This window comes from Giraffa tippelskirchi, chromosome 3, assembly GCF_054371585.1.
Source record: "Giraffa tippelskirchi isolate mGirTip1 chromosome 3, T2T-mGirTip1v1.2.pri, whole genome shotgun sequence".
NCBI classification, from domain to species: domain Eukaryota; kingdom Metazoa; phylum Chordata; class Mammalia; order Artiodactyla; family Giraffidae; genus Giraffa; species Giraffa tippelskirchi.
In genome coordinates, this window is record NC_137277.1 from 179,359,946 (window position 1) to 179,382,353 (window position 22,408).

Sequence of the window (22,408 nt, forward strand, 5' to 3'; positions counted from 1 at the left end):
GACAATAAGAGTACCTGCCTCATAGGCATGGTGCTCAGAGCCAAGCCTGACACACAGTAGGTGCTGTGTCACTGTGGGCCATTATTCGTCCGGCTCTTGTTGCTGTCATTATTATTGTCATTATCTGCAGAGTCCAGCCTGCTGCCTATTCAATGAATAAATGACATGGAATCTGGGTGGAAATCAAAATATTGGTGTCAGCTCTGGAGTGAATGATGATTTAGGCTGAGGCTTGTTCGAGCTGAGGCTGACACCTGGAAATCATCCACATAGAATGTACCGATGGGCTGGGAGTTGCTGAGACTTGGAGCATTTCTCTCAGGGCCCTCTGGTCCAGGGATGAGTGACAAACAGAGGGGGAAGGAGGAAGAATAGCTGATTGTTTCCTGAAACCCAAGAGGTCACAGCTGCTTGCCAAGCTACCCCAAGAACAGAGTGTGCTCAGCTTCCGAGGGCCACCCACCCTGTCTCTGCTGGCTTAAGGGTGCCCTTGGGGCAGATTGAGGGTCCAGGTTTATCACGGGGCCTTATCCACACTCAGGGAGCAAGGAGGCTGGGCCAGAGCAGGCATCAGAACCCGACTGCCAGGCACCCTGGAACCAGCTCTTCTCATATTAACTCATTTTAGCCTCATGCAGTTCTGGCCTCCTGGCTGTTTTTTTTTTTTTTTTTGCAAATGAAGAAACTGCAAGTTTACAGAAACCTGAGGCCATAAAGCTATTAAAGGGTGCAGTGGGATTCGAGTCTGAGTCTCCACATGGAGTCAGTGTTCTTACAGTTCCACCCGCCCTTTCCTCCCTCTACTGTGTGAGCGTGGGCAGGCTACTAAGCTTCTCTGAATCTCAGCTATATCATCGAAAAAACAGAAGCACAGGGTATTGAAAGGCTCAAAAGATACATTAACACATGACAGCTGTGGGTGCCTTGCAAGAGTCACAGCCCATTTGCAAACATAATCTCAGTTCTTGGAGAGAATGATCCCCTTGCTTAACAGATAAAGACATTGGCCCTGTGAGCAGAATCCATACTGTGGGACACTTCTATAGGACAAATGACCCAGCTTCTTCAACAAATAAATTGTAAGGAAGGGGAGAGGAAGAGATGGAGAGGGACTTTATAGATAAGCCTAAAAGGCATGTTAACCAAACCATGTGGGAACTTGATTTGGATCCTGATTCAACAAATTCTATTAAAAAAAGAGATAATTATGGGGCAAGTGGAAATTTGTATATTGAATGAATATTTGTCATAAGGGAGTCATTGTCAGTGTTCTTAGAAGTGATAATGGCCCTGTAGTTATGTTTTTTAAAAAGAGTCTTTATCTTTAAACAGACTAAAATTTGGCAGATGAAGTGACTGGATGTCTGGAATTGGCTGAAAAAATATGGGGAGGAGTGGGTGAGAGAACGGAGGATGTAAGACAGCACTTGGGTTGATAATTGTATAAATTGAGTAGCAGGCTACATAGGGGGCTCACTAAATTATTCTGTCAACTCTAAGTTTAAATGTTAAATTCTTCATAATAAAATATTAAAGAAAGGAATTGATTCCCAGGGGGCATGAAGACATGCCAGGGGTCACACTCCTCCGTGGAAATGCAGAGCTGGCTTTTCTGACTCCAAGTCCAGCCCCCTGGCCCTCACCCATCCCTGCTCTGTACTCCTGCAATGTCACATTTTCCCTGGCTTGATGTCCTCCACTTCCAGATGGCCAGCTCCTTTAGGGGCCCCACCCCCTCCTGTTTTATGGAAATTGATTCTCATGAATGACTGTGATGAAGGAATTTGCATGAAACTGTGATGAGAGACGTGGCTTCAGCTATCACTTCCTCCAGTGGTGCTTACCTTCTGCCAGAGGGAGTTAACAGAAATGGCCCTTCCTGATGGGTGGTGTGTCGTAGCTCATGAAGTACTTTCCAGGGGAACCTTGGCCATGTTTACTGTCCACACCAGTCTCAGGAGTTGGGATGGTTGGGAATGACTCCTCCCACATTGAAGGACTTTGGACTTGGTCATTTCCTCCCATTTTCAAGGCTCAGGCCAAGTCTAGATCTTTATTATACCTTGCTGGAAATACGGAGAGAGACTGGAGAGAAGTCGGTTCTCCATCAGCCTCAGTGAGTTCCTTCTGGCTTGTCCTGGAGTCTTGGCTTCCTCTTCTGCATAATAGACACAGTGAAGTCCCCTGCAGAGTTTGTGGGGACCCAAAGAGGAGGCAGATCTAAGTGTTCAATACAATGACTGACACACAGTAGGTGCACACCAGTAAGAGTGATGGTCTTCACAGTAATAATCATAGAACATGAAGAGTGTACTTACCATGTGCTGGGCATGACCTAAGCACTTTTAAAAGTGTGTGGCATTTGGAAAAGTGGCAAATGGCACCTAGTAAGTACTATGCAGGTGTTTATTAAATATGAAAAGGCAAAAAGATATGACACTGAAAGATGAACCCCCCTAGGTTGGTAGGTGTGAAATATGCTACTGGAGAAAAGTGGAGAAATAACTCCAGAAAGGATGAACAGATGGAGCCAAAGCAAAAGCAACACCCAGTTGTGGATGTGACTAATGCTGGAGATGAAGTCCAATGCCATAAAGAACAACATTGCATAGGAACCTGGAATGTTAGGTCCATGAATCAAGGTAAATTGGAAGTGGTCAAACAGGAGATGGCAAGAGTGAACATTGACATTTTAGGTTATCAGTGAACTAAAACGGATTGGAATGGGCAAATTCAATTCAGATGACCATTACATCTACTGCTGTGGGCAAGAATCCCTTAGAAGAAATGGAGTAGCCCTCATAGGCAACAAGAGTCCAAAATGCAGTACTTGGGTGCAACCTCAAAAACGACAGAATGATCTCTGTTCATTTCCAAGGCAAACCATTCAATATCACAGTAATCCAAGTCTATGCCCCAACCAGTAATGCTGAAGAAGCTGAAGTTGAATGGTTCTATGAAGAACTACAAGACCTTCTAGAAATAACACCCCAAAAAGATGTTTATTTTTTTCATTATAGGGGACTGGAATGCAAAAGTAGGAAGTCAAGAGATACCTGGAGTAACAGGCAAGTTTGGCCTTGGAGTACAAAATGAAGAAGGGCAAAGTCTACCCGAGTTTTGCCAAGAGAATGGTCATAGCAAACACCCTCTTCCAACAACACAAGAGACGACTCTATGCATAGGCATCATCAGATAGTCAATACTGAAATCAGATTACTTTCTGATGTGAGGAACTGAGTCATTGGAAAAGACCTTGATGCTGGGAAAGATCGAAGGCAGGAGGAGAAGGGGACAACAGAGGATGAGATGGTTGGATGGCATCACCGACTCGATGGACAGTAATTTGAGCAAACTCTGGGAGATGGTGATGGGCAGGGAAGCCTGGCCTTCTGCAGTCCATGAGGTCACAAAGAGTTGGACACAACTGAGTGACTGAACTGATCTGAATTTTGTGTTATTAGCATATTTAATGCAATGGATTGAATTGTTTCCCCACCCCCCTGTACAATTCATATGCTGAAGCCTTAACCCCCAAAGTGACTGTATTTGGAGATGGGGGCCTCTAAGTAATTAAGATTAAATGAGGTCATAAGAGTAAGGCCCTGGTCCAAAAGGATTGTTGTCCTTACCTAATAAGAAGAGACCCCAGAAAACTTGTGTGCCCCCACTCACCTCTGTGAGCACATAGGGAAGGCCCACATGAGGACACTGTGAGAAGGCAGCCATCTGCAAGCTAGGAAGAGAGTCCTCACTAGAAACCAACCAGGTTGTCAGTTTGACCTTGGACTTCCAGCTTCCAGAACTGTGAGAATAAATGTCTCTTGTTTATGCTAGGATAGTCAGTCTTTTGTATTTGGTTATGACAGCGCAAGCAGACTAATACCTTTAATCTTTGTAATAACCGAGAGGCAGTAGGTACTCTTAATACTCTCATGTCTAAGAGGAGGAAACTGACACATGGAGATTCTGAGAAGGCGAGGATGTAAACAAGAAAATAGTACAATGAACCTTGACCCCCCCCCTTTGGCAAACTCCTATGGGTCCTTCAAAGCCCTACTCCAACATTGCCCACTCTGGGAACTCCTAGGCACGGTTAGTCCTTGGGGCTAAAAAGGGGAGGGAGAGGCCAGGAAGAAATATTTAGACCTGGGAAAGTGGAGCTCGAGAGAAAGGAGGGCCTGATGGAGGTCATCGGATGAGCAAGAGAATCGGAGAGAAGGTTTGCAAGAGTGTCCCTGGGTTGGCTGTCAGGAAGGTGTGAAGGGGAAAGTTCTTAGTCCTTCTTCCTGTCATGGATGGCTCTGTCCTGTGGCTTGCTCTCCAAGGCCAGCTCAGCCTCCAGCTCTCTTGAGGGTAGCTGTGTGGCATATAAATTAAGCAACAGACCGAGGCCACACTGTCCTGGTTTGACTCCCGGCTCCTCTACTTATCTGCTATGTTGCTGTTGTTGTTCAGTTGCTCATTTGTGTCAGACTCTTGGTGACCCTATGGACTGCCGCACGCCAGGCTTCCCTGTTCTTCATCACGTAATGACTTCTCTATCCTTCGGCTATGTAATCTCAAGCAGGTTAACCCCTCATGCCTCAGTTTCCTTGTGGGGATAAAGTAGGGGTATCATAGTACCCATCTCTTAGAATAGTCCTGAGGTTTAATTAATACATGGCACATAGAAAATGCTTGATAAATATTAGTTCATAACCTCATCTTGGATAACTCCATGGTGCTCTCTTTCCTCTGAATTCCGATGAACTTGAGTATAAAGCATGCAATTCAACCCAACAGCGCTGATAATAATAATGAACCATTATTGGGCACTTACTTTTGGTCAGGCCCTATGCCTGGTCCTTCATATACAGTGTTCCATTTAGATGTAATAATCCCATGAGGTCGATACTATTAACATGCCCATTTTACAGAGTAGAAAATTGAGATCTCTTTAAAATGTCTAAAATTACATAGCTAACACATGGTAGAATGGGGATTTGAACCTAGGCAATCTTAACTCAAGCCCATGTGATTCATTCTAGTTTGTTAATCATTCACCCAATATTGATAGGTGCCTGCTCTGTGCCAGCCACAGCGCTAGGTGTCAGGGATATGGAATTAAAAGATAGACACACAGTCCTGGCCCTCAGGGAACTCACAGGGTGGGGTGGAGAAGACAGACTTGGAATCAGATACCTTAGAATATTCATGATGTGAAAGGAATAGTGCTGAACCTCATTCCTGTGTTAGATTCATTAGAGGCTGTGTATGTGTGTGTGCATGTTCAGTAAGTGGCTGACTCTTGCGATCCCATGGACTATAGCCTTCCAGGCTCCTCTGTCCATGGGATTGTCCAGGCAAGCATACTGGAATGGGCTGCCATTTCCTCCTCCAGAGGGTCTTCCCAACCCAGGGATCGAACCCATGTCTCCCACGTCTCCTGCATTGGCAGGTGGTTTCTTTACCACTAACCCACCTGGAAAGTCCTTTCATTAGAGGCTATGTTTATTTAACCACAGACTAACAGTTACTAGGCATTTGAGCTCTATAATAAATAATGCTCTCTCTTCCCGAGGACAAGGCAGACAGATTCCTAGAGTGAAAAAAATGACACAAAAAGCACAGCTTTGACATTATTTTTAGACTTCCAAGTAAATCTGAAGTTGTTGCATAGGAGTATTACTGGCATCGTGGTTAATTTCATACAATTCCTAGAAAGTCATAACACTCTGGTAAGCGTCAATGCCTTCTAACTGGCCTGGACAAATTTAGCTAAATCCTGTCTGATGTGAGGGATGAAGGGTAAGTTAGAATTCAGTGATGCCCAGTGATGCAGGTACAGAGTAGGGAGCAATTAACTTTGGGGCTTCTAGGAGGAAATATTTGGTTTGAGTTTTGAAGGCTATGTAGGAGTTCTCTGTGAAAAGAAGAGGGGGAAAAACTCCTTGAATGTGGGGAAGAGTGAGAAAAGCACCCAGATGTTTGGGGATGGATGGAAATCAAGTGAGGCTGAAGTGTTGGTTTTACAGAGGGTGGCAAAGGCAGATGAATAGCTGGGTCTGGGACACAGAGGGCCTTGAATGTCATGTTAAATGGCTTGGAGTTAACCCTATAAACATTGGTGTGTGTGTGTGTGCGCGCATGGAGTTTTTTAAAGAGTGATATGATCAGAATTGTGATTTGTAACCATGGCTCTGGTAATCTGCAGGGAGAGAGCTGCTGCCGGGGCAATCAATTCCCCAACCAGACTGCAAGTTTCTTGGGTGAAGCATTAAGTCAGTATCTTTCCCTCTGGTATTTTTCCATAACACCTAGCAGGTGTGGGGCATGTAGCTGGTGCTCAACAAGTGCCTGCTGTATGAAATCCATGCAGGCCCCAGGATACCCACGCATGCTGGTGGATTTTAGCAGCACCCATAGTCTGCCCATGGTGCTGTCCATGGTGCTAACATGAGCTCTAAGGCTGCAAACCCCAGTGGGCTCCCTGGTGGCAGCTTGGGGTGTGGGTGTATGTGTGTGTAGAATGAGGTGGGGAAGGAGACCTTCAACATCTGTCTCTTGGGATCAAGGCAGGGTCCCAGTTGCCCCAGCCTCAGAAGGGCTTCCTGCTGCTGCTGCTGCTAGTCGCTTCAGTCGTGTCTGACTCTGTGCGACGCCATAGATGGCAGCCCACCAGGCTCCCCCATCCCTGGGATTCTCCAAGCAAGAGCACTGGAGTGGGTTGCCATTTCCTTCTCCAATGCGTGAAAGAGAAAAGTGAAAGGGAAGTCGCTCAGTCGTGTCTGACTCCTAGCGACCCCATGGACTGCAGCCTACCAGGCTCCTCCGTCCATGGGATTCTCCAGGCAAGAGTACTGGAGTGGGCTGCCATTGTCTTCTCCGAGGGCTTCCTGGGTCCCCACAAAATCTGGGAAGCAGATTCCCACTTCACCTGGTCAAGCTTTGGTGTGCAGGAATCTGGGGCAGGAAATGAAGTCAGACAGAAAGGGTGGGACCAGAGTTAGCAATGGTCTTAGTGCCATGCTTGAGAGTAGTCAGGATCTGTAGAAAGAGAGTGACAAGGTCACCTGTGTCCCTGAAAGATCGCTCTGGTGGTAGTAGGGAGAATGGACTGGAGAGGAAAGGAGGCTCTGAGTCCCACACTGGCACCCAATGCCATGCGACAGGACTTTGGAGAGGGAGTAACCAGGCAGGTCTTCCTGGAGGAGGTGGACGTTGAGCTGGCCCTTGAAGGATTCTTAAAGAGGAAGAGGGGCAGGCCAGGCAGGGGAATGGCACGAGCAAAGGCAGAGAGGTCAGACTGGCTAAGAGCAAGAAGAGACAACTGCCTTTCTGGTCCCTCTGCTCCCCACCTCCTTGCTGGGGCCCTTCTGAGCAGGGAGGGGACTGCTCTGAGATGGAGAGCTACATTTCTGGGTGTCTTCCGGCTGAGGGAGGGGGCGAGCTGCATGAAGTCTCGAAAGGTCGTTCCATTGTGTGAGAAGCCAAGCCAGGGCAGCGGAGGCGGGTCCATGGAACACTTTGTCTGCAAGCCACCCCACCCCCCACCCCCTAAGCACTTAAGCAGCCTCCACGGTCCTCACTGGCCTTGGATCTGAATTTTGTCATAAGGGCAGGTTGCTCTGCCTTGGCTGACCCTGATGTCATAGCGGAGGGAGGGGGCAAGGGCAGGGGGTGGACTTCAGTGTTGACCAATAAGTGATAAATTGCCTCTTGCCCTTGAGGCTCATCGAATCACTAATTCATAAAATCCGCTAACATTATGATTCACAGACCAACGGATGGAACCTTCTAGCACCTGAGAATCCTAGACTAATGGAATCTTTTTAGGAGCAGAGTCTTTCATAACAGACCCTATGGGAACCATAGAATCCTGGAGGATAACAGAATCTTAAAAATCACAGACTCTTCCTTTTAGGGTTGCAGTGGAGATAAAATGCGATATTACGTGGCTAACACATAGACCAGTCCTGGAGTGTTGTAAATGCTCCCCAAGTGTCAGCTGACCCAGGGATGGGGTGAGCTGCTGTGTCTCCATTTTGAGGAAACTCAGGTCTGGAGAGGTGATGTAACATCCCCTGGGGTACACAGTTAGGAAGTCAGTGGTGACACAGAGTGACCACGGCCTGGAGGGAACCCCTGGTGGGCTGGGGCCCTCTGATGCTGAGCTCCCCTGTGTCGGAGCCAGCTGATTCTGTGTCTGAATTAGGGTCTCTGAGCAAGAGGCTCCTTGGTGGGGCTGAGGGTGGGAGGCAGAGAAGAGGTGGCCAGGAATCCAGGCTTTGAGCTAGCCCTCACTCTCTGCAGCAAGGCCTGTGTGATTCCGGGCAAGTCCCTTAATCTCTGGGTTTCCTTCTTTGCTTTCAACACCGGGGGAACAATATGGCAGGCTCTGAAGTCAGACAGCCCATGGCCCTCAGGTCCTAGCTGTGTGTTCCTGGGAAAATGACACCACTTCTCTGAGCCCATTCCCTCTTGAGTGCAGTGAGGAGAAGGAGGATTTGAATTGCCAGGAGGACTGAAAGAGCGAAGACTCTGTAAGGCAGCATCAGGCCCCAGCTTTGCCGCTCACAGGTCAGTGGTTCCGGCAAGGCTGAAGATTACTTCAGGTACCTCAGTTTCCTGGGCTGCAAAATGGACATGACAGGAATGTTCATTAGATTAAGTGGGTTAATACAAGTGGAGCACTTAGACCAGGACCCTTCAAGCAGGGAGTGTTTAATGAGTACCTGCTATCATTGTTACAGTGAGAGCCTCAACCGTTGTGAGCAATTATTGGCGGTCAGCAAGGAGCTTGGAGATTGTTGCAAAATTGTGTGTGTGTGTGTGTGTGTCCCTGAGTGTGGGTGATGATGCTTATTAAAAGCAGAGCCTGCAGCCCCAGAGTTGAGCTGTGTGCCTGGAATAGCTGCTTCTCCTGGCCGCCTCCCTGGGGACGGGAGTGTAATGAGTGTTTACGGAGCCCCCGCCAGGCAGAGATGAGAGGCGCTGAGGAGCCAGCTCTGAGCCAAGCAGCGGCTGGGAGCCCAGTGTTATTATATTAACAAGCATCAGGGTGATGATTACCATTAATGAGATTATTCACCAGGCGGCCTCCCCTCTCCCCAGGCCTCCTGCCTCCGGCTGGCGAGGCAGACAGGCATTCTCTGCCCTGTCCTCTGCCCTGTCCCCCGCCCTGTCCCTCTCTGTCTTGTGGGAAGAGGAGAGGGCTCCCTGGTGCTGCGTGTGATGCCAAGCCCACAGGTGACATTCTCACCTCACTGCTTCTCTCCAAGCCCCTGGGGGCAGGTATTGGCACTCATCGCTTTAGGATGAGAAAACTGAGGCTCTGTGAGGGTGAACAGGGGTCCTCTCAAGCCTGAGCCCAGAGCACATGTATTTTCATTACTCCTTTATATGATTCTCAAACATTTACAAAGGAGCGATTTACCTGGATTGGCACTGTCTGTGGATTAACCCTTTAATCTTCACAACGACCTCATGAGGAAGGTACTGTTGTGATCGCCCTCCATGGTGGGGAATTGAGGCACAGAGCAGCTGGGTAACTTGCCATTCATGCCGCAGTGTCCTCTGCCCCCAGTGGGTCCCTCTCCTCCCAGCAGTGGAGGCGAAGGTGGGGCTCCCAAATGCTTTGTTTTTCGGGCTCTGTGACTGGGGCTGGTGGGCAGTTTTCTCCTTGCCCCTTGTCTCTGCTAGCCCCTTAGGCAAGCTTAGTCCTGGGCACAGATCCTTGGTGCCACCAGCCATGCAGCTGAAGTTGCTTACCTGCTCATTTAACGCGACAAACAGTATACAGCCCCTGCTTTGGACCAAATATCAACCCCTCTATATATACTTGTCGAGGTCAGTTTCACTAGTTTTGCTCTCACTGAGAGGCTGCTGTGCGTCCAGCCCTGTGCTAGGCCCTGGGGACACAATGAGAGAGATGGACTCACCTTATGGAATTTTCAGTCCTGGGGATAAATCAGTGTGAGCACATTTTTAAATTACAGTTGGACTGAGGACTCCAAAGGGCAGGACAGGGGCCAGTCGAAGTGGGGGTGGGGTGGGGAATGGGCCGGCCTATGGAGGGACTGCTTTACACCCCAGTGGAGATGAGTCGGGGAAGACCTCTCTCCAGAAGTGACATTCGAGGTGAGACATACAGGCTGAGCCTGAGCTGGGCTGTCACAGAGGGGTGTGGGGAGCATTCCCGACAGAAGGGACCGCGTACGTAGAGCTGAGATCCCAAGGAAGCCTCGCCTGCCTAACCAGCCCCACGTCAACACACAGGTGCCCCCTAGGCTCATTCATTCATTCAATCAATAATCATTTATCAATTGGAAATTTCTAATTGAGATGGTTCACCTTCTCCGTCATTCCTTTATCCTCTATTCCCTGATGCCCATCCCCTTTCAGGCTTAGTGTTGGGCAAGGGGACACAGAATTAAATTAGTTGTGGTCCCTGCCCTGGAGTTGCTCTCAGTCTAGGGTGGGAGACAGGCCCTTACACACAACACCATATAGTCAATGGACACTGAGACCCTTAATCCAGGCTGGGGTGGTGGTGGTCAGGGAAGATTTTCCAAAATTGGAGGCAGGAAAGGGGAGGTGGGCAAAAGTTCGCAGCATGCTCAAAGGTACAAAGCCCCAGAATAAAGCTGCTGGGAAAGGCCCCGAATGTCAGGCTGTAGCAGAGACTGGCTGTCCTCTAATATCCATAATCCTTTCTTTCTACAGAAATGAGTCATGGCTGCTTGAAATAAACACTACATTTCCCAGCCCCCTTTGCATCTAGGAAAGCCATGTGATTCACGTGGCCAATAGGATAAAGCAGTAGTATGGTAGGTAGTTTCAGGTTTGTTCCCTTAAAGGAGCGTGATCTGCCCTCTGCTTTACCTTTTCTCCTTCCCATTGGCCAGAAGGTGAACTTGTCTCACCTTGGAACTTGTGAACCAAGGCAACAGCCCAGGAAAAACAGAACAACAAGACAGAAGCAATCAGCCACTGGAGTGTTTATGTATGAATTATTTTATGAAGGACAAATAAACTTTCTTGTTCAAGCCAGTGTTATTTGGCATCTCTGCCTTAGAAGCTAAACCTATACCCTAGCTAATAGCCAGGCTAAAGGCTATTATCCCCCAGGGCACAGAGATTGGTCAGAGTTCTGTGTGGTTGGGGCAGGGTAGGAGGAGTGGGTTTGACACTGTCAGATTTGCATTTTTGGAAGATCTGTCTGAGTGCAAGATGGGTTTGAAGGGAGAGAAACCGGAGGCCAGGAGACCAGAGAGGAGGTTGATGCCTTAGAATGGGGCAGAGATTCCCAGTTCTGACCCAGAGCAGGCCTGCCCTATATGTCCCTGCTAACCTAGGCCTGGAAATCAGTCCTGCAGAATCTGGCCATCAGTTGCCATTGAAGCCCCACTCTCCTCTGGGGTTGGTAAACTTGAGATGCATACGTGCACAAAAACACTCACAGACTCGCACAGAGGTACAGACACACACAAACATAGAGGCACAGTTGAACTCACACGGAGGCACAGATATATAGAAACAGACACAGTAGTCACACACACACACGTGCCTGTCTGGAGGCCTCTATGGCCCTGCCCATGCTGGCTGTACTTGAGCTGGCCATGGGGTTAGCTCTTACATGGGGCTACCCTCCAGAAGAAAGGCTGGAAGCCCTCACCAGGCAGGCTAAGTGAAGTGGATTCCTCCCAGGATGGGAATGTTTTCTTGTGCCCAAACAGTGGCTGAGAGCCAGCTGGTCCTGTGGCTCCTGTGGCCATCCACACGGTCACACTTCGACATCAGGACAACAGACTGGCCCTGCAGGTCAACAGTTCTGGAAAACACAGAGGTAATAGGGCCTTGGAAGAGGAATTCTCACCCAGCTGTCTTTCTTCTCAGGCAACACAACTGGAGCACCACTGTTTCCACTTACAGCATCTCAGAACCACTATTTGTGGGATTATATGTATGGGTGCAGGGCCATGGGTCAGGTGCTGTGGGGCACACCCACAGGGGTGGGGGGAGAAGGGGAAATGGCACATCATTTATTTTTGGATCCTGACACATTCCAAAAGGTTTATTTGTGGCTGGATCCCCAGTCCTTAGCACAGTGTTTAGCACACACTAGATGTTCAATAAATGTATAAAAGTAAATGTAGGATAAGGAGATGACTATTAGTTTCATTTTGCAGACATGGAAATTGAGGTTCAGAAACGTAATTTGCTCAAGGTCATGAATCAACCAAGAGGCAGAGATGGGAATTGAACCCAGGAACTGTGGGAGTCTCAAGCCCCAGTTTAGGCATCAAGTCTCATTGCTCATCCAAGTTTACTCAGACTGAACTGAGTAAACTGTGAATTCTCAGGCAGTTCTTACTGCCTCCAGTAAGCTAAGGGCCCTGGAGGTCCTCCAAGTCTATCTTCACTACTTATTCTAAGTCTCAGTTGCCTTGTCTGTACAATGGGTTGTATAATTGGATATCAGGTATGAGGGCACGAGACTGATTTATAAGAATCGTAACTTTCCTTTTTCTCACTGACGTGGGCTTGTATTTCAAGCCCCCATTTCATTGTAGCAGAAGCAGAATCTCAGTCATCTGGAGGCCCCTAGCTGGGGGCTGTGTCTGCAGTGGGGAGAGCACAGACGAGTTTTCAGTGGCAGGTGCAGGGGTGAGAGCATACCCTCTGGCTTGTCATTACCCTCCACTGGCCCCCACTGAGATGCTCTCCTGCCTACTTGGCCTTTGAGATCGGCCCTCAGATGTCACAGCTACACTGTCCCCTGCTCCCAACTCCTAGTCTTCCAGCTTGGCTCACTCTCAGTATCCCCTGGGTGTGTGCTCCCGGTCCAGCTTCAACACTTACTTAGCAAGTCTCTCCATCTCAGTTTTTCTTATCTATGAAGTGGGTATAATAGTGCCACCTGCTTCCTAGGGCTGCTTGTCAGAATAAACAAATTATTGACATTAAGGCTTGAAACAGCACCTGGAGCATCATAACTGCTCAGTTAAGTTTTGTTTTTTTTTTTTTTTAGCTGTTACTATTACCTGTCCTGTTCCAAGGGCTCAGCTCAGGACAGGAGTGGGGGCAGTGGCCCCAGCCTCAGGTCACCTGCATGCCTGCCTTCTCTTCCTGACTGGCGAGGACAGATAGGACCACCCAGGTGGGGCCCATCCTGGTGACAAGGCAGCACGAGGGCGCTGTGCCCAGGCAGGGGTGGAGGGCCCACCTGCAGGAAACATCAGCCCACGTGCCCTTCATCTGCAGACCGTTGGTGACAACTTTCTCTCTGAAGCCTGCCTCCTGGCCCTCTGCCACACCACCCCCCGCCTGCACTGCTGGAGGGAGTTTCCATGGTATTGATCTGAGCCTGGCCCTGCCCTGCTCCCACACCCTCCAGGGTGCCCCCTCACCCACTGGGTCCCATCCAGAAATCTTAGTTTGACTTCCAAGGTCCAACATGACCTTACCCCGCACTGTGCTTTGTTTAGCCTTCATCCCTGTATCTCAACATGCTCCCTTCTTTCAGACTCCACACTTTCGCTGCTGCTCTTTTCCCAACTGGACGGTCCTCTCTTGTGGCTACAACACTTAAAATGTAGCCTGTCCTTCAAGATCCAGATACATGGCTGGCCCTGGGCCTGGGGTGATGGCGTAGCAAGAACCAGGCTGGGTCAGCAGTGAGACGGCAGGGACAGAGATTCAGGCAGATCCCCTTCTCCCAGGAAGATGCTCAGGAAAGGTTTCCATGAGGACAAGAGGAGGACCAGGCAGGCAGATGGGCTGTTGGCAGGTGGCCGGTGGGTCTTGGCACAAGGACTGCTATTTTGGAGGCAGGGAGGCTGGTAGGTAAGTGAGTTGGACTTGCTGGGTTTGAGGTTAGCTTCCTTTTGGTGACCTCAGTCCAGTTATTTTACCTCTCTGAACCTGTTTCTGCCCTTTTCAATGGGGATTGAAGTAGTTGCTACTTCAAGGATGATTGTGAGGACAGAATGATATGATACTCATTTTGTGTGTAGACAGTGTGTAGCACACAGTAAATGCACAACAGATGATGGCCTTTATTAGTGCAGACTCTGGGCCTTTGACAGGTACAAGTCAGGATTTCGAACCAGAGGTGCTGGGCTCCATGCAGACAGTCAAAGCTGTAGCTTGTGGCTGGGATGGGAGAATACTAATACTAAAGTATTAGAATACTTTAGTAGAATACTAAAGTAAGAATACTAATAGCACATACTATTTGAGGACTTTCTATGGGTTTGACTCAGAGTGAGCATTTTGTAGGAATTACTCATAAAATCTGCCTCACAATCCAGCAGCACAAGTATCTTGTCACGGCCCCTATTGGAGAGTGAATCATGTCCCCATGAAACACATGTTCAAGCCCTAACCCCTGCTACCTGTGAACGTGGCCTTATCTGAATAGAGGGTCTTTGCAGATGTAATCACATTACAATGAGGTCAGACTAGATCAGAGTGGGCCTTAATCTGATGATTGGTGACCTTGTAAGAGAGGGAAATTTGGATACACACACAGAGGGAAGATGGCCTTGTTGTAGTGGAGGCAGCCACTGGAGTTACATTGCCACAGGCCAAGGAAGGCCAAGGAGGGCTGTGACAGTCAGAAACTGGGAGAGAGGCTTGGAAGAGATTCTCCCTCAGAGTCCTCAAGAAGGAACCAGCCCTGCCGACACCTTGATATCACACTTCTGGTCTCCAGAACTGGGAGATGATAAATATCCGTTGTTTGAAGCCAAGTTTGTGGTGATTTGTTTACAGCAGACGTAGGAAACGAATACAGCCCCATTTCACAGATGAGGAAATTGAATCCCAGAGAGGTTAAGTCGTCAGCCCAAGGCACACAGCTGGCAAGTGTCAAGGTCAAGGTCGGAACCTGGGGCTGCCTTTCTCCAAAACTCCTGCTCCTGGTCAGGGGCATGTTGGCCTGATCAATTTGTTTTGTGGTTCTTTGTGTCCAGGGCTCATGGCATGGGTCCCTGTGTACCCAGGGCTGGGTCAAAGGGCCGCTCAGTGTGGGCAGACTAAAGGCAGACAAAGGGGTCCAGCCAGAGACCTTGAGCCTTGTGCCTCAGGGAGTGCCCTGTGAGTCACATCGTAGGTCATCGGGCCTACAGGCTTCAGGCTCTTTCTGTGTCTGGGGGGCTCTGAAGGAGCATCTAGCCAGTGCTGAGGGCGCTAGATGAGGCCGGTGCATGGTCTCAGAAGACTCAGGTTCTAATCTCAGCCTTCCTTCTCTCCAGCCTCATGTCCTTGGGTAAGTGACCTCACCTCTCCATGCCACAGTTTCCTCATCTGGAAGATGGGCCCGAGGCTCTCAGGGGTAGGCAGCAGGGCAGAAAGCAAAGAACCATTGTGGCTGGCCCCTCCCTCACCCACAGGGCTCCCCCTGCCAGGAGGTGATGTAGGGACGGTTGCCCCAGTGACGGGAGTGGGTGGCCCTGGATTCCCTCTGGGAAACAGGAAATTCAGCCTGCCCACGTCACTGCCCCAGCCACAGGAAACCAGCTGACCCTCTCCTCTCCCATCCCAGCCCAGGAAGGGACTTGCTGTACCATCAACAGCCCAGTGCAGTTTCTGAGAGTGACTCTCAGAGCTGCTGGGGCCCAAGATAGTATCTAATTGCCCCATTTTATAGGATGGGCTGCCGAGGCCCAGAGAGGGGAAGGGACTTGCCCCAGGACACACAGCTCCCAGGGGAGACAGGAGTAGAACTCAGGACCTGTGACTCTCAGAAGCTCACCAGCTGCAGTGGTAATACTGGATCTTGGTCTCTGACTTTCGTTCAGACTCAGCTGCATATGTTACATATAAGAGCTTATCCAGTCCTCACAACCCTACAGCGTAGACACAGTGGTGACCCCTAATTTACAGATGAGGAAACTGAGGCACCCCAGGACATACTGCTAGTAGGTAGTGGAGTCAAGATTTACACTCAGTCAATGGGAGCTGGGCTTCTGTTATGAAAGGCTTCCCCGATGGCTCAGTGGTAAAGAATCTGCTTGCAATGCAGGAGAAAGGAGATGCAGTTTTGATTCCTGGGTCAGGAAGATCCCCTGCAGTAGGAAATGGCAATACACTGCAGAATTCTTGCCTGGGAAATCTCATGAACAGAGGAGGCTGGCGGGCGATAGTCTATAGGGTGGCAAAGAGTCGAATACAACCAAGCATACGGCACAAAAAATAGGAGCCAGATAGAGTCCTATAGCATCTGACCCAATTCTCTTGTCTTTGAAATGGGGAAATTGAGGCCTCAAGTGGTGAAGAGACATGCCCCAAACCACACATGTAAATGTCAGGCAGGCACTGGCCCCAGGCCTCTTGTGGCTGACAGTTAATTGCTTACCATCTTCCTCTTTATCTTTACTCACAGGACCCAGGCATTCTTCATGTTGGCAGTGTGCACAGATGGAAAAAGCCCAAACAATTTTTCCTATTCTTCCTAGCATATTGAGTTGCCATGTGACAAATTCTAGCCCATAAAATCTAAGCGGATTTACTGGTTGAGGCTTCCAGAAGAGTCTTTAAAGGGAGATCACCCAACTGGTATGGGCTTCCCTGGTGGCTCAGATGGTAAAGCATCTTTCTGCAGTGCAGGAGACCTGGGTTTGATCCCTGGGTCAGGAAGATCCCCTGGAGAAGGAAATGGCAACCCACTTCAGTATTCTTGCCTGGAAAATCCCATGGACGGAGGAGCCTTGTAGGCTACAGTCCATGGGGTTGCAAAGAGTTGGACACAACTGAGCAACTTCACTTTAGCTCTTTGCCAGTCCCTTTCTTCCCATCTAGAACACAGACAAGACGTTGGAGCGGAAGCAGCCATTTTGTCATCCTGAGGCTATGTGTCTGAGGATAATGTCATAAGCTGAGGAAAGCTGAGCAGAGAGAGGTTAGGAGCCCAGTGGCATGAGGGTATGTCTCTCAGCCGGGGGTTGCCTTCTTCGGGACTTCCTGTTACATGAGAACAAGAACACCCTTTTGTATTTAAACCCCAGTTCAGTTTTTTATCTTTTTAATTTTATTACTTGCTGTTAAGTGTAGTTCTGACTTACTGTGTTTAGATTCTGAATCTTAAGTTCTAATCAAGTTGTCAGAAGCACACTGAAGAAATACCCAGTTCAAGGATTTTCAAATTTTGTGCTGCATCTGTGCTTTAGGAGGCCTACAAAACCACTGATTGGATATCTACCTTTCTGTCTATCTATCTAATCTATCGATGTCATCTATCTATCGGTCATCTACCTATCCATCCACTTATCTCAATTTCCAGGCACTATGCAAGGATTCCCTCTCTTTGCTTAAGAGAGGGCAACTCTGTTTTTCCACTGGTAAAAATGTCTGAAGGCCATCATCTCATCAAATTCTAATATTTAAACGTGGGGAATCTAAAACTCAGTGAGACGATGCTTGACTCAAGCCGAGAACAGCAGGAGTGGGGAAGAGCAGGATGGGTATGAAGAGGCCTCACTGGACCTCACCAGGAGGAAGGGGCTGGCAGCGAAGGATGATTCCATGTCAGACAGCAAGCTCCCTGTGAATGCAGATGCTGGCAAGGAGAGCGAAGTTGAGCCACAGATGTACCTGGGTGGAGAGATGCATGGTGACCGAGCGAGAAAATGGGGCAGTGATATAAGTGAGCAGTGGCACGGAATGGGAGGAGAAGTCCCAGTCACTACGTTCTAGAGCCTGGGCCGGAGGCTGGGGGTGTATCGTGAGTGAGACAGAGACAGTCCCTGTGTCCAAGAGTGGCTTAACAGTGTTCAGACAACAGTGTCCAATAGAGGAAGAGACCCAGCACCCCCATCCCTAGAGGAGACATGTTGGGAAGAGCTTCGGGACACAGCTTCCAGTTCCTGCCCTGCCATGGCTTTGCTGTGTGGCCTGAAGCCAGTCTTTGCCCTCTCGGGGTCTCTAGAGTGGGTGGGGAGAATCTCTCTCCGTGGACTTGTTTTGCTCTGACACCTGGGGAGTCTGGCATAATGGGAACGATATCGTTTTTTGAAAATACCCGTGTGTCACTTCTCTGCTTTTATGTGACTCTCATCCTTTTCAGCCGGAGGCTTCCAGGGTCTTAGAGAGGAACAGGGTTGGGGATCGAGAGCACAAAAGGGAAGAATGGATGTTCAGCTTTTGACTGAACAGGATCCTGCAGCCCTTAGCCAGATAATGGTCTTGAAAGCCGGGCTTTGTTGAGAGACAGGAAAGGCTTTCTAAGTCCCCAAAGTCCTCTTTGTATATCAAGAGCCCAGTCTGGCCACTTCTGAGATCACAAGAGGCGTGTGGGGAGGATGGAGGAGATAAAGAGAGGGAAATTCCTGCCAGACAAGGAGAGGAAGTCAGGATCTGCCATCATAGGAGGGGCAAGACAGAACCTGGTGAGCAGGGTCAGGGGTGGGGACAGGGCCTGGGTCCCAAAGAAAGACCCAGGGACCCACCCGCCTGGGCATCAGCCTACAGAGAGGATGGAACCAGAGATACTAGAAACCCAGGGTCTGAGCACATCAGTGCTGATAGTTCTTTATCCAGTGTGGGGAAGGGGGTAGGATTGTGGAGCTGGGAACATGACATTGGTGGGAGGGAGTGTCTGGTTTGACAAGGCTGAGCTGGCATTGCTGGGTCCCCATGACCTGAGTACAGTGACCAGGAGGTCAAGAATTTCAGTATGCCCCCAGGATCAAGAGACCAGCAGACAGTCTTCCTGGTGGCTCAGTGGTAAAGAATCCTTCTGCCAATGCAGGAGACAGGGGTTCGATCCCTGGTCCAGGAGGCTCCCACATGCTGCGGAGCAACTAAGCCTGTACGCCACAACTGCTGACCCTGTGCTCGAGCCGGGGAACGGCAGCAAGAGAAGCCACTGCAATGAGAAGACTGCGCACTGGGACTAGAAAATAGCTGCTGCTCACCGCAACTAGAGAGAAGCCCTCGCTGCAATGAAGACCCAGCATAGCACCCTCATCCAAAAAAAGACCAGCAGGCAAGGACACCCTGTGACCCGGGCAGTTAGGGTGGGAACTCTGTCAGCCAGGACAGCGGAGACTGACTCAGTTCCAGGTCTGCTGGATGAGTGCTGTCCCCAGCAGTGTGGACGGCAGCCAGTGCCAGGGAAAGCAGGAAGAGGGGCCTCAAATGGGTGCCAGTGTGGACCAGGTGGGCAACACCTGGATGGGAGACCCCACCCTATTGCCTCCAAGAGTTCTATCAACTTTCCCCGCTTGTCTTTATCCGGCTGCCATATTTGGAAGGTGAGATGGGAAAGGGAAACTCCGAAACGCTGAGCCTTCACTTTAAGGCAACTGAGAACACAAGAGACACCATGTTACACTGGTGATGAACTTGTCAATCAAGAGTCCCTCTCAGGACTTCCATGGTCGTCCAACGACTAAGACTCCATGCTCCCAATGCAGGGAGCCCGGGGTTTGATTCCCGGTCAGGGAACTAGACTCCATATGCCACAACTAAACTCTGGTGCAACCAAAACAAAGACAAAAGCAACAGAACAGTTCCTCTCTTCTTTCCGCAACTCCCATCATCACTGGGATGGTGTTGGAGTATGAGGTGAGGTCCTCTGTGAGAAGTCTAAGAAAGTTACACTTCCTTCTCCTTTGTACCCCTGAATGACCATGGGCAGTTTTGAGCTGCCAATACTAAGAGTAGGGCCTGTCCATCTTTATTTTGTTTGTCTTTCCTTATCTTTGGGCTTCCCTGGTGGCTCAGACGGTAAAAGAATCTGCCTGCCATGTGGGAGACCTTGGGTTTGATCCCTGGGTCAGGAAGATCCCCTGGAGAAGGGAAAGGCTACCCATTCCAGTATTCTGGCCTGGAGAATTCCATGGACAACGGAGCCTGACAGGCTATAGTCCATGGGGTCACAAAGAGTCAGACACAACTGAGCGATTTTCACTTTTCCTTATCTTTGGTCTGATTTTTTGTTGCCAGTTATGAGGGGAGGTTGCACAGAGGTGATGTCTGGCTGGTCTTTCAGGAAGCATTGTCACATGTGTTGCTTCATTTGATAGTGTTATGGATGATCCTCCCCCCATCTGGGGCAACTGAAGCTCAGAGAGGATAAGCAATTTGTCCAAGGTCACACAGCAATTGGTAATGGAACTAGGATTTGAACTTGGATCTTCAGTTTCCTAAAGATCTTTAGCTTCTCACTTGCACAGGCTCCATGGGGAGCACCACGACCATGTGATTGATGGCAGTGGTTACAAGGCCATGATCTTCTTGGGAACCTTCCCAGCATGTGACAGGAGACATCCATGATGATTAGTCAGGGGCCGCGGGGGGACTGCCTGCCGGCTTCCAGGCCATCACTCTTCTACGGTGCAGGAAGAGGCCCAGATGAAAGCCTCAGACATGCCTGGCAAAAACATGTGCAAGACAGAATCATGCATCTTGCTCCAATTACGATGTTGGAAGAGAAGAGAGTGTAATTGTCCCACAATTACCTTTATTTATCAAACTCAGAATGATGTGTGATTATGAAGTGTCTCAGGAGTGCTGCAAGGAGTAGGGGATGGTCCAGTTTCTGACTGGTACCCCAGAGACCACAGGAGGGAAGACCAACCTGCATAGGTGTCTGGGGAGGTCCTCCCTGGTCCCAGCGATCAGCACAGTGAGGTCTGGTTCCTGCCCTGCTGCTGGCTTGCAAGGGGTTTTGAGTCTGTCACTTCCTCCCCCTGATCCCAGCCTCTTACTATGGAACAGAGTGGAGGCAACTCTCTGCCTTGCTCACTTCACAAGGAAAGGGGAAGGAAAGGAAGCTGAGATGCAGCACGTTCCTCTCTGTGTTTGATGCTGTGGCCAGCCGTTCATCCATGCTGTAAGAGCCCCTCCGTGCATCACAGATGGGATAACACTTCATCCTCCAAACAGGACTTGACCAAGACGTCACCTCCTTCTGGAGCCTTCAGGTCGGGCCAGCTGACCCTGTATCTCTCGACTTCCAGACTTTGGTGGGATCTTTACTGTCCTGGGGGTTGAACTATTCATCTCTTTGCCTGGACTGTGAGCTCTGCAAAGGCCAGGATAACTTTAGACTCATGTTGGCATTTCCAGCACCTGGGATAGGCCTCTAGAAGAGTCTCCATAAATGTTTGTTGAGTCAATGAATGACAGATAAGGAAACTAAAGCTCATGGGGGTTCAGTAACTTGCCTGAGGACACAGAGCTAATAATTCCCAGAATCGGGAATCAATCTGTTTGAGTGCTTCATGCTAATGAGAGGAGAGAGTTCAAGTGCTCTGAAAAGTGTACAGGACTGAGGATGAGCTGAGGCACTGGCAGAATCACTGCCTAGCCACGTGTGCACAGGAAAGAGGAACACTAGGATGCCTGAGAATAAACACTCAGAAATAGAAGAATGGACCAGCTGAGGATGTGCCAGGCACCATTTTACACACTGGCATGATACAGACATCCGTGAGACATCATCTCTAAGTTTAAGGACTCCCCAGGCTAGGGGGGAGACAGATGGGAAAAGACAGTGGAACACATTCAGTAAATGCAGAATTTCAGGGTCCTGCGTGTTGTTTGATCTGGGATGAACCAGGAAAAGTTTCCTGGAGTACTTGACATGAACCAAAGAGAACACCCTGTGCAGAGATACAGGGGTGGGGGAACACTTACTGGCCTTGCTGTGATGACTTGTTGGTCCAGAAGGGTATCAGAAGTGACTGGATGTGAGGTTGCGACTTTGCACTGGCCCCACCCCAGTCTGCTTAGCCAGACTCTCTGCAGCTCTGAACCTGCAAGTTACTGAGGCTCTGGGGCGCCGACACACCCGGCCAACATCCCGTGGCATGGAAAAGGAGGAAGTAATCTGGGCTTGCTCAGTTTCCTCTCGTCCTTCCGTAATCCCTGTGCTGGCTCCAAGGAGCAATTCCTCGAGACAGTTCACACAGCAGGATGGATGGAGAGGCAGAGATCGCTCTTCGTGCCTGGGCTCCTTTGCATTCACATGTTGACTGCTGCCTGGCACCATCCATGAGCACCCAGCTGCAACTGAGCTGGCTGGAAGAATCGGGAGGGCTCAGCAGTTTATGAGAACTTGCTGGGGGCTATGCATGGTGGTGCTGGGTGCTTTCATACATGATCTCAGTTTCACATCTCAGCCCTGTGGTAGCACTGTTATTCCCCATGTCAGAGATGAGAAGGCTGATGCCAGTGAGGGGAGGGTTAGGAGGCTGACCTGTGGACATACAGCTCATAAGCTGTGGGGACAGCATTTGGACCCAGGACTGTTTTAGTCCACTGTGCCAGGCTGCTTTCCAAAGTCACCTGAGGTTCTTAACAGATCAAACATTTCTCTGGCAAGGGTAAGACCCTGCACAAAAAGGTCAGGTGGGGACAAATCTGTCCAGACAAGAAACTGATACTGAAGGTGAGTGTTGGCCCTGACAGGTGG

General features: G+C 49.5%; 1 long non-coding RNA gene across 1 annotated transcript; it reads left to right on the forward strand.

The window, feature by feature from the left end:
- The first annotated feature begins 4,240 nt into the window (after nucleotides 1-4,240).
- LOC145543701 (uncharacterized) lies at nucleotides 4,241-11,030 on the forward strand. Its single transcript, XR_014080972.1, has 2 exons — nucleotides 4,241-10,122; nucleotides 10,708-11,030. It is a non-coding gene; the product is annotated as an uncharacterized LOC145543701 (long non-coding RNA).
- The last annotated feature ends 11,378 nt before the right edge of the window (nucleotides 11,031-22,408 follow it).